At 38.9% G+C, this 11,693-nt stretch overlaps 1 long non-coding RNA gene across 1 annotated transcript in view; it reads right to left on the bottom strand.

Moving 5' to 3' along the window:
* Window positions 1–1,116: 1,116 nt before the first annotated feature.
* The window catches only part of LOC104915187, a 14,145-nt gene continuing 3,568 nt past the window's right edge, over window positions 1,117–11,693 (bottom strand). The window contains exon 3 of the long non-coding RNA XR_796273.2: window positions 1,117–1,262. This is a non-coding gene — a long non-coding RNA (uncharacterized LOC104915187). The remainder of the gene's footprint in view (window positions 1,263–11,693) is intronic.

Below are 11,693 nucleotides of genomic sequence, written 5' to 3'. Positions count from 1 at the left end.
GTAGTTTCTGAGCAGAATTCTCTCTTCAAAACAATATTTTCAAACCATTAACAACAACAACAACAACAACAACAACAAAAGAATGTCTAATCTAGTCACCTGCCTACTGAGTTCTTCAAAGATTCTGCCAGGTTTTGAATTTATATACAGTCCACCCACAGGGCAGTAACCTTGAAGTGCATTCAGTATCTTATTGTAACTAACCTGGACTGGTTAGTAGGACACTGATAGCTTGCAGCATTGATGCACGCTGTACAAGTGCACACACTTAAGCAGATCCATACATACCTCCCCCTCTTCAGTAGTTCAAGGAAGAAATGCCAACAAATGGTATATAACTTGATAGGAAATTCAGCTTTCAGTACCTTTTAGGGGAAGAGTTGATGCATTTGTCATTAATCCTAGTTTATTCTCTGCTACAATCCCACCACATTTGATAAAGCTAGTTATACAAGGAAAAGTTTCAAGAAGAGTCTTGAAGTCTAATGTCCTAATTGCAGTTGCATTGTAAACGCTCAATACTTTTTCTGTACCTTGACTTCTATTAGAACAATCAAATACCTGGCATAAAGACAAAACAAGTGAGGAAAAGCAAATTACAAGAGAAAATCAAATGAAAGACAGAAGAAAATTACATATAAACTCCTAAATTAATACATTTATTAAAAAACATCAGTACAAGGAATAATGATATAGTTTCAAAGTTACATCCCTGTTGAAAAACAGTTGGCTCTGTTTTGCATGGCTGAGAGGGCCTGGACTTTGGGACGTGTATGTTATTCCCTCTTTTGAAAGTCACAAAATAGTTTGAGGTTTGAACTAAACAAAATGCTCTGCCAGCTACTGGAATTCACAGCTCAGGAAAGTTTTTGGAGGAATAAAGATAATAGAAGCCCGAAAGGTCAAAAGTGAGTTTTCTAAGATTGCTATAGGAAAGTCAAAACGCATACTTGCATGTAAAACCTCACTCTTCCAGGCCAACTCCAGTTTGGCAGAAAATGTTTTTCTTTAGTTTTTGATTTTATTTTTTTTTTTTTCAGTACAGACCTCTCATTTTCCCAAAACAGTATTTATATTAAAAAAAAACAACAACAAAACAAAACAAAACAAAAAAACTGAGCTGCCTCAGCATACTACTCCTTTATTTTGTGATGACTAAATCTACTAAATTATCCTGAGGTGAAGGTTTGACAGGGCATCCTGCCAACTCCCATCCATGGCAGAGGTATTGATGCGACATAGTCATTTTCACGTAGTCAGTCCTGCAGAAGAGAAAAACAGAAATATAAGATGCTGAAGCACTTCAGTGATGTAGTATAATTTAGATATTCTCCAGCTCATGCAGACTGCAGGATATGCTAAAACCACACTTCTCAAAGTAAGTCATCTAAATCACTCTTTAAACTGATCTTTCTCTAGCCCTAGCATCCTCCCTATTATTTTTACTTTGTTTCTTCTTCCTTGTCTTCTCACACTGACGATGAGGAAACATCCTCATCCTGATGTCTTCATTTTAGATGGGTCTTGAACGTTGTCCATTTTTATATCCCACATTAAAAATTCTTTTGTTAGTTGGCTTCTAAGTCTGGTGCTAGCTATTCCTCCAAAGTTGCATCCTTCTAAATCTTATTAATTTACTTGATTTATATTTAAACTTCTCTCTCTCTTATGTCTCTCCTATGCACATTTATGCTTACCTTTTTTTTCCCTGTTATTTCTTTTAATGCTTTCTTTCCACTGGGAATCTTCAGGAAAAATTAACTATTTGTTAATACTATCAGAAGTAGGAAAAATAAAATTAAATTAGGTCTGTAGTGATAATACTGATAGACCTATAGAAAAGATATTTTTGAAAAACATTTCAAACAGCAGTGATACAGTTAAGTGCAGTTTGATTTTTATTTTTTTTTTAACTGCAAACCTGGCTGACTGCAATGAGAGTGATTTTTCAATATCAGTGTATCTGTATAGTGGCAAGAGCTGCTATTTATTAAACTACTTCTCATTTTGAAAAATGAGTAAGGAAACGTAGATGGAGAAAGTGGTTGATTTATGCTCCATCAGATGTCCTGTGTTTTGCTGTGTTTCAAAGCATTTCTTAGAGAGGAACCTGTGCTTTTTCTCTATTAAGTTTTTATAGATGGTAAAATTCCAAGGTACATGTAAATGTCTATGCAAAATAAGAGACTATTAATTAGCCATATCTTCATTGATTTCTAGAAGGAAAATTGCAGCAGAACAATTTTGTGTAGGTTCACTCTTATCAGAACAAAGATTGATAAAGATTCCTAAAACCAAGGAAGTATATTGTCATGAAGCTAGCACAGTATCCAATGGAATGTTTAAAACTTCCTTCAGGTTTGTAATTTGTCTTGGAATAATGGTTAGTTTTACTCATCCAAGAATAATGCTTAAAATAAACAAATCTGTGTTTTAGGGTTGTTTTTATACAGCTGAAAAGATTTTCATGATGGGAGTAAATTCCCTATTTGTATGGAAACTCAAATGTTACATTTGGCAACCCTCAAAGATATGCTCTGCCAAGAATCAAATTGCTGGGCCTATGAGCACTTAGAAGAGTGCTTCTAGAGCTTTAGAAACCCAACTCTATCACATTTTAGAGAGGCATAACTCACTGGCAAAAGTCTTTGTTTACAATGACGTTTTCATGGTCATTGTATTCATGGTACAATGTGTGGTATTCTCCTGCCTTCTGTTTGCCCCCAGCATGCAGACTAGCAGTACTGGTACAGTGTAAGCCAGTTCCTGGGTGTCTTCAGCACTCTGCTGACTGACAATGTTATTACAACAGTAATGTGTGGTTCACCTCTGAATACTGAGTTATGCTGGATGATATTTAGTCATTAGGATCTTTTGCAGCTATTGCACAGAGTTCTGCACAAAATCTGATGTATTTGTTAAAGGAAGCAATACATGGAGAGACTGAAAAATACATACAAAAAAAATAAAGCTTTCATGTGGGCTCCATACAAATGCTATTACATAGCACAGAACAAAGAATTAATTACCAGTTAATATTTCCTTCCTAAATCTAGAGACAGCCTGAAACAAGAGGTCTGAGGAGGATTTATGCCCCTATCCTCTCAATGCAATGTTAAGGGGAAAATAAAAATCACAATGCAAAACCTACCTCAACAGTATAGTTGCTGAGTATTCTAGTGGAACGATCCAACTAAGATATTTATATCACAGCTCAAAAGCTCTCTAACATCTTCTCTGTTATGGCTCAGCTCTCACTTATACAGTCATTAAAGACTGCAGATCTGTGGTCTTTAAATGTGCAGTTGTGTATGGCCAGTAAAACCTCCAGCATATAAAAAAACTGATGTGTGGTGATGGTTTAAGATAAAATGAGTTTAATCTCTAAATAAATAAAAAAGAAGAGCCTACCAGATTAAATAAACAGGAAAATGAAAAATGCAATCAATTTCTCCTTTATTGTATATTAAATTGTCCCTGTTTCTCCAGTCTGTCACAGCATGCAGTAGAATTTAAGTCAAATGCTCTACAGAACAGACTTGAGTATGACTTGTATAAGAAAATACTGAAGCTTTGTCTTAATAATGATGATTATCAAAAGCTAACACCAGAAGAGACAAGAAAACTTCAGGCACAGCAAATATAATGAGCCAATTAAGGTCTTCTAGATTAAATACTCTTTTATAGCTTTAATTCTGACAGCTCATTGCTCCTTCCTGAAGTTAGGTATCAGTCTGTCCCTTTAATGCACAGAGATAAAATTTAATTGGTATATTGAGCCTCGCTCCCGGTACAGATTCTCATTCATAACCACTTATTAGCCTTATTATTAAAATTAATCTATTAAAATTCCTATTTCTGTTAATTTGATACCAAAAAAACCCAAAAACCTATAGTTGATCAAAACCTCAGTGAATCTCTGGTGGTACTTTCAGTGCCCCCCAGATCCCTTTCCCCAGATTAAGAATTCTCTTTGACGGGTTTCATTAGAAACCTTCCTATTGTCAGCTTTTTCTTCTAATGGAAACCTTATACTCATCATCTCTTTTCAAAGAGTGACCTTTTCCAACAAAGAATGGAAACATTTGTATTGTTAACAGTGTCAGCTAATGTTTAATACATCTTTCTCTCTTTTAGGTAACTTTAGTTTCTGCTATCCTTTTTCTTGTGCCAATTTTCTATTTTTCTTACTATATCTGTCTGTAGAAGGTACTGACTGTAACTGCTAGAGTTTGTAACTTCCACTAACATAAATTTACATAAATGTATTTTATCTTTAAATGACTGCAAGGCTCCAGTGATCATTGCCAGTAGATACTGATGCTGAACTGGGGCTGTATGCTGTAATTAATCCTACCATAACCATACTTTCATTAGTATTTTTATTTTTCTTAATAAAAAATTATGTATACCTAGTACATGCCTAAATTTTCCAAATTATTTTAATCTCTCTGGGTGTAATTTTTAACCCTTCCTCATCCTTCTTTTTCTGTCTAGTAATATGGCTAAATGAGCTTTGTGAAAGTGACCCACATGAAGTGAAAATGTAGTAGATATGTATTAAAAAGTATGCTTAGATTCTGTATGGATAAAAATTAATTTGCCAGAAATGGACAATAAAAAGAATGACATGGCAAACTGCTGCAAGCAAGGACTGGCATAGTAGGAGGTAAAATAAAAATGAGATAAATAGACAGTATGGAGTTTGCAGAGGTATGCAGAATTTCAAAGGCAGTCAAATGATTGAGCGTGTTGCAGGGATGAAGGTGTCTCTAGTCAGGGAGTTCAAAGAACATGTAACAGAGTTGGTTGAAAGGTCAATTGAAAGCAGCTGTGTCTCAGCTACACTTAACTACCTGGTTAGGATGAAGTCTTAAATGCATCTTCACACCAGAATGAGATTTAAACTATGTCTAGCCAGTGACGATAATGTGCTTCCTGACTGTGACTATTCATTCACAAATTGTACTATGCACAGGTGAGTGAGAAAATGGGAGAGATGGAAAAAGAATAATGAGTGTTAAAATTCTATAAAGAAGAATCCCTGGATCCTTTGAGATAGTAAAAAGAGAAAAGCCTTCATTAGGCACTTCTGGCAGTGAAGAGAGAGAGCTGAATGGAACAGCTTAGCTGTATTGCATAGCATGGCATCCAAAATAGCTGTTCTTAACAGGAAAGACACTTGCTCTTTAGCCATTGACCAAGCTTCTCTAATGTAGCCTCTGGTATTTTTGCATTTCCTTGCCAGCTTTCAATCAGATTCAAGATTTCTGCCCAGAAACAGACCATATCCTGATTCTAACAGTAGCCAAATGCTAATTCTTCAGAAAGCTGTGTAAGACAGAAGTACACAGTGGTCCTTTCCTATACATGTCTTCTTAGTCCTCAATGGGTATCAAGACTTTGTTTATAAATTTAAAAAAAAAAAGAAAAAAAAAAAGACTATGGACTGACTTGAGCCTCTAAGCATCACCAGTTGTGTCTGTTTCTTAGTGATTTGTAGAAGGATCATATGTAAGGGTAACCTGTTTTAATAAGCTATGAGAGTATGAGAATATGAGTAATTAGGGAGTCTTTAAATTTGGTCACATACATACCCAGTGTAAGAGAACATGGAGAATCATCGAAGTACTGGAGAGCAGCCAGTATTACTACATCAAGCTATTAGTTCAGGTAATGGAAATTCTGGGTGTAAATTTTAAAGAAATGTTGTGAAACATTATCATCATAATTCAAACTGCTACCAAATATCACTTTATTTAAAATTGCAGATGACAAGTGTTAGTTTTGAAAGGTACAGCACTACATATTTGTGTATAGTTCCTAGCTATCATCTCTTGTCAATAGAACTGAGCTTCAGTTCTTTTTTCTATGGAGTGATTTTAATTCTTTTTTAAAGAAGGGGATCATGTCTATAAAACTCATGTACTAGACAAAACTACATTATTTGAAGTCCCAGCTAATGATCTTTTTATGATCTGCATAACCATGAAAATCCATATGTATGCAGAAGACAGCACTTTTTAATGACACTTAGAAACATGGAAGGTGACAATTATGAACTGTTACTAATTTGTTATATTGCATGCCACAATATTTTCAATGATATATTTTAATATGATGGTCTTACATGGAAATAAAGATGCTTTAGGGGACTAAATTAAACGAAAAATGCCTTATAATTCAGGCTTTATATATATTTTATTTAATATGGGAAACATATAAAGATATTTTTTGTATTAAAACCTGCACCAATGCGGCTGAACTTGCTATACAAATCTTTTTTCTAAACTTTGTCTTAATAGAGTGGTAATCAAGTGATCTGTGAAACCCTGGCATGCAGTTCACTGGCAAGTGCTATTATAACAGGCAATTGATATTATGCTATCTATATAGCACAAATTTCCTACTAAAACAACTATTGGCAGAATTACAGCCAGAGCTACTGCTGTCATTGTCTGATTAACTTCTACATGTTTAATGAAAGACTAAAAAGTGTAGGACTTTTTTGGTGGCTTTCTAATACACTTTATGGTTAGTTTTGTTTTGTTTCGTTTTTTTTTCTATTTGAGAGTATTTTTTTAGAAGGCAGCTATTTAAAAAAACACATTTGACAGACATCTAGAGAGTTCCCCTTAATTGGTGCTATATTTCTTTAAGGAAATGTAGCAAGAAGCTCACTCTGTAAAGAAAGTTATGATTTTGAAAAAAAGGAAGAAATCTCATTAGCTATAATATTGCTAACATTTAACACTAGATTCATTTTCAGAAGTGTTATAATTAGATGCAGAAAAGAATCTTTACTTGACTATGAAGTATCTTCCAAACTTGGACTTATACTTCTTCCAGCTTTCTTGTGCACTGGAGATAGCAATTTTACCGAAGTAACAGCCAAAAGATTGGCAGTAATGAGATAAAAACGATGAAATGACTGCAGCGCATTCTTTCTTTCTCAGCCTATATCCTCCTAACAAAGGCTCCTCTCCTCTCCTCTCCTCTCCTCTCTTCTCCTCTCCTTTCCTTTCCTTCCCTCCCCTCCTCTCCCTTCCCTTCCCCTGCTCTCCTCTACTCTGTCCTGTCCTGTCCTGTCCTGTAGAGGTCATGCTGTACTTTCCTTCCATCATGACCTCTAATGTCTATTGCATGCAATTCAAGCTATTAAACTCTCTCTAAAAGCCTGTTTGTATTCTGTTTGTATTCTCCCCTTATGCAAGTAGGGAGAGATGGCTAATTCTAGATTCCTTATGGAATTTGGGCTGGCTTGTTTGGGCTGGTGAATACAAGCAATATAAATGTAAACAAATCCATACCTAGCTATCTTGGTTACTGTCAGAGTTCCCTGAGAACAGTTGGTTTCTCTTTGTATATTGAGGGAATGTTTCAGGAAGTGTTTTGACATTTTCCAGAGCAGAAGAGAACTGTAGCCCAGCCCTAAAATTTAGATTGTTTTAATGCTACAAGTTTTCTCAGTCAAAAATCAATGGGGTAAAAATGTGTACTCCAATACAGATGTAAAAGTTGCTTTATTCCATCTGGAGAAGTCAGAGAAGTCACAGAATCACACAAAATCACAGAATTGTTGGGGCTGGAAAGGACCTCTAGAGATCAAGTCCAATCCCCTTGTCAAAGCAGGCTCCCTAGACCAGCTTGCACAGGTAGGCATCCAGGTGGGTCTTGAATGTATCAAGAGGAGGAGACTTTACAGCCTCTCTGGGCAGCCTGTTCCAGTGCTCTGTCACCCTCACTGTGGAGAAGTCGTTAAGCGCATTTGTGTGTAATTTCCTGTGCTTCAGTTTGTGGCTGCTTCCCCTTGTCCTACACCACGCACTGCTGAAAAGAGTCTGGCCTCATCCCTTTGCCTCTCACACCTTATTTATTTATTAATCAGATCCCCTCTCAGTCTTTTCTTAACAGACCCAGATCTCTCAGCCTTTTGTCACAAGAGAGGTGCTCTAGCCCTCATCTTTGTGGCCCTCCACTGGACTCTCTCCAGGAGATCCCTGCCTTTTTTGTACTGGAAGCCCAGATCTGGACACAGTAGTCCATGTGAGGCCTCAAAGGGCAGAATAGAGTGGGAGGATCAACTCCTTTGACCTGCTGACAATACTCTTTTTAATGCATCCCAGGATGCCTCTGACACCAGGGCACCCTGCTGGCTCCTGGCCAACCTACTGTCCAGTAGGACACCCAGATTCCTCTCTGCAGGGCTCCTCTACAGCAGGTCATCCCCTAACCTGTACAGGTTCATGTGGTTATTCCTCCCTAGATAAACTCTACACTTGCTACATCCAGTTCCTGTCTGCCCAACTCTCCAGTCCGTCTAGGTCTCGCTGAATTGCAGCACAGCCTTCTGGTGTGTCAGCCAATCCTCCCAGCTTTATATCATCAGCAAACTTGCTGAGGATGGCCACTATCCCCTCATCAAGGTCCCTGATGAAGATGTTGAACAAGTCTGGACCAAGCACCAACCTCTGGGGAACATCGCTAATAAAGGTCTCCAATTGGACTCTGCACCACCTATCACAACCCTCTGAGTTCTGCCAGTCAGCCAGTTCTCAACACACCTCACTGTCCACTCATCTATCCCACACTTCCTCAGCTTTGTTATAAGGATGATGTGGGAGACAGTACCAAACGCCTTGCTGAAATCAAAGTAGACTACATCCACTGCTCTCCCCCAAACCACCCAGCCAGTGATGACATCACAGAAGGCTACCAGATTGGTTGAGCATGACCTGTCCCTGGTGAAACCATAATGACTATTCCTGATAACCTTCTTCTCTTCCAATTTCCTGGAGATGGCATCCAGAACAAGCTGTTCCATCACCTTCCCAGGAATAGAGATGAGGCTGAGTGGCCTGTAGTTTCCCAGATCCTCCTTCTTATCCTTTTTGAAGACTGGAGTGATATTGGCTATCCTCCAGTCTTCAGGCACTTTTCTCATTCTCCAAGACCTCTCAAAGATAATAGAGAATGGTTCAGCAATCACCTCTGCCAACTCCCTCAGTACATGTGGATGTATCCCATCAGGACCCAAGAATTTATGTACGCTGATGCTCTTGAACTATCTTCTCCCTGACCAAAGGGAAGACTTCAATTCCCCAAACTCTCTCATTTACTCCATGGTCCAGGATTCCCAAAGGGAAGTCTTTGCAGTGAAGACAGAAGCAAAGAAGGCATTCAGTATTTCTGCCTTCTTGACATTTCCTGAGTCGAGTATATTCTTCTTCCAGTCTTCTTTAACAGATATATCCACTATTTATAACGTCTGTGCAAGCAATCATCAAGAACTTAGATTTAAAACTACAACCTGTAAAACTGAGCAAAGTTCTGAAGATCAAATAACCCTTCAATGAAAAAGACTGAACTTGATTTCATGCTTAATAGACTTCTACTCTTAGAAAAAGGGAGACTCCCCCATCTCATCTTACCAGCCTGTGAAAGAAATACAAAACCACAGAATATCCTGAGTTAGAAGGAACGCACAAGGGTCATACAATTGTGGAATCATAAAAAGGCTTAGAATGGAAGAGACTTTAAAGATCATCTGTTTTCAACCCCCTGCTATGACAAAGGTTGCTAATAATGAAATCAGGATATCCTCTTGTAAGTGGACAAACTAAATGAAGAAAGTGGATTTCTCATATTCCAATTTCTAGATGTTGTTGCAAATGAGGATGTCATTGCTACATTTTACACTGGCATTGCTTTCTCTTTCTGGACTTGACTGTATGTAAAAGGGCTTGTGATAGTTGTGACTGGGTTGTGTCCACTCTGCTCTTCAAAACCTCGACTTACAGATGCCACATACTGTTGGTGTTTAATGTGCTTCATCATGATCTTTCTTTGTCTCCAGCCTGAACCTTACAACTCCAGCTGATGCCAACTCTCTCTCCCCTTTTTCTGCCGCATGCTAAACCAGACCTAGCCATACAGGCTTTTCTCACAGAACAAGTGCTCCAGTGTTTCAGTAGTATCCAACAACTCTCTCTGGCTTGCTGGTGTCAGTCCTGTCTAGCCCAAGAAAGGAGGCAGAACCTGGATTAGGCCTGGTGGATTGGCTGGTAGGGCTGAGCAGAGAAGATCAACACTGCTGCCACTGACGAAGGGAGGAAAACAGCAGAAAATCCCTGACAGCAAGCCACAGGCTGTCTTTGACCTGGTGTAAAAGAAACCAACGCATGCAGAGGGCAGGGCAGCAGTGCTGGTGTGTGGGGAGAGTTAGTAGGCCCGTGTCCTGCTGCCCTAAAGGCAGACATGGATTTTGTTGAAGGCACCCCTATGCTATATTGATCTGGAGATGTATCAAGGTTGGGGTGACCTGACAGGGCCCTGAAAAGATTTGGTCAAAGCTTTGGTCACTGCTGCAAAAATGCCAACACCAACTGTACACAGTGTGGGGAGTGGACTGGACAGAGGCACTGTGGAAAATCTAATGCATCTTCTGGAGTCAGAACGACAGACACTCATTGCGATGTTCCCAATAATACTATCCCTTCATGAGGGATAGTGACATACGCAGCAGTGGATTGTGACCTCTTGGCCCTCACTGCCTGTAACCGAGCACAGAGTCTCTCACTCTGCCTTGTGCCCGCACTCCAGCCGAGCATGTCCGTGAGGTTTGGAGTGAGCAGCGAGGATAGCCTTGGAGCTGGTCTCGTGCTCTGGGAGCTGCCGATAGCCGCTCTCAGTGCTCGTCCCCAGAGCCACTCAAGCTTCTTCCCCGCCCTGCCTGGCTCAGGCAGCTGGGGCATCCAGGAGGCCGCAGCAGCAAAGGGAACCGGTAAGGGACACCTCAGCCTGGACAGCCCAGCTGGGAGGATGGGTTTCCTTCCTGAGGGACCCGGGCACTTGTTCCTCTCCTGATGGGATCAGTGAGTAACCGTGGCCTCTCCTCCTTTCCTAGCGTGATCCCTGCTGCTGCAGCAGCAGGGTGAGGAGCAGCCCCTCATCCCCTCCGCTCTCCTTCCCTCCTTGTCTTTTCGACAGGTCATGAGGCTGCAGCAGTGAGGATTTGTCTCTCATTCTAACCCAAAAAGACTGTTGAAGTCTGTACACTAACAAGCTTTGATGGTCAGTCACATCGGCTTCTAGTAGACTCTTGCTTTCTGCAGCAAAAACTAAATTCTTTCCAGCATACAATTCTTCCCCTATTTCCTTAATCAAAGTATTCATTGTGAAAGACAAGCTTTTAATTACATTTTTAAATTAGATACGTTATGAAACATCTATTTTGAATAATGATACAGACATTATATATATAGTCACAAGTTTATCACAGGGCCAGCATTCATCTAGCAAAATAAGGATGTAAAATGTAACAATGTATAGTTTGAAAAACAATTCTACTACAGGCATCACTAACAGTGGATATGTTTTTTTGCATTGCTTCCAGTTGTGGAGAAAACTCACATCTCTCTCCCTTTACTTCTAAATCTCCTCTTACATGTAGTATGATGTCTTAAAGGGAAATAGACTTTACAGTGTTCAGTTAAATGTGGCAGATAATTGTTAGAAAGTTGCAAGTTGCATTTTCCATAATAAAGTATTGGATTAAAATATATGAACTACTATTTTCCAGTGACATTAAAAGATTACAAAGACGTTACAATTTTAAAGGTATTTTCCAGCTTTCTCTGAGGCACTTTTTAGAATAAGATTGCATATAAGAGACTATATTTTGAATTTTCTCT

Source organism: Meleagris gallopavo, chromosome Z (assembly GCF_000146605.3).
Source record: "Meleagris gallopavo isolate NT-WF06-2002-E0010 breed Aviagen turkey brand Nicholas breeding stock chromosome Z, Turkey_5.1, whole genome shotgun sequence".
Lineage (NCBI taxonomy): Eukaryota > Metazoa > Chordata > Aves > Galliformes > Phasianidae > Meleagris > Meleagris gallopavo.
This window is presented reverse-complemented; position numbering and strand designations above follow the sequence as displayed.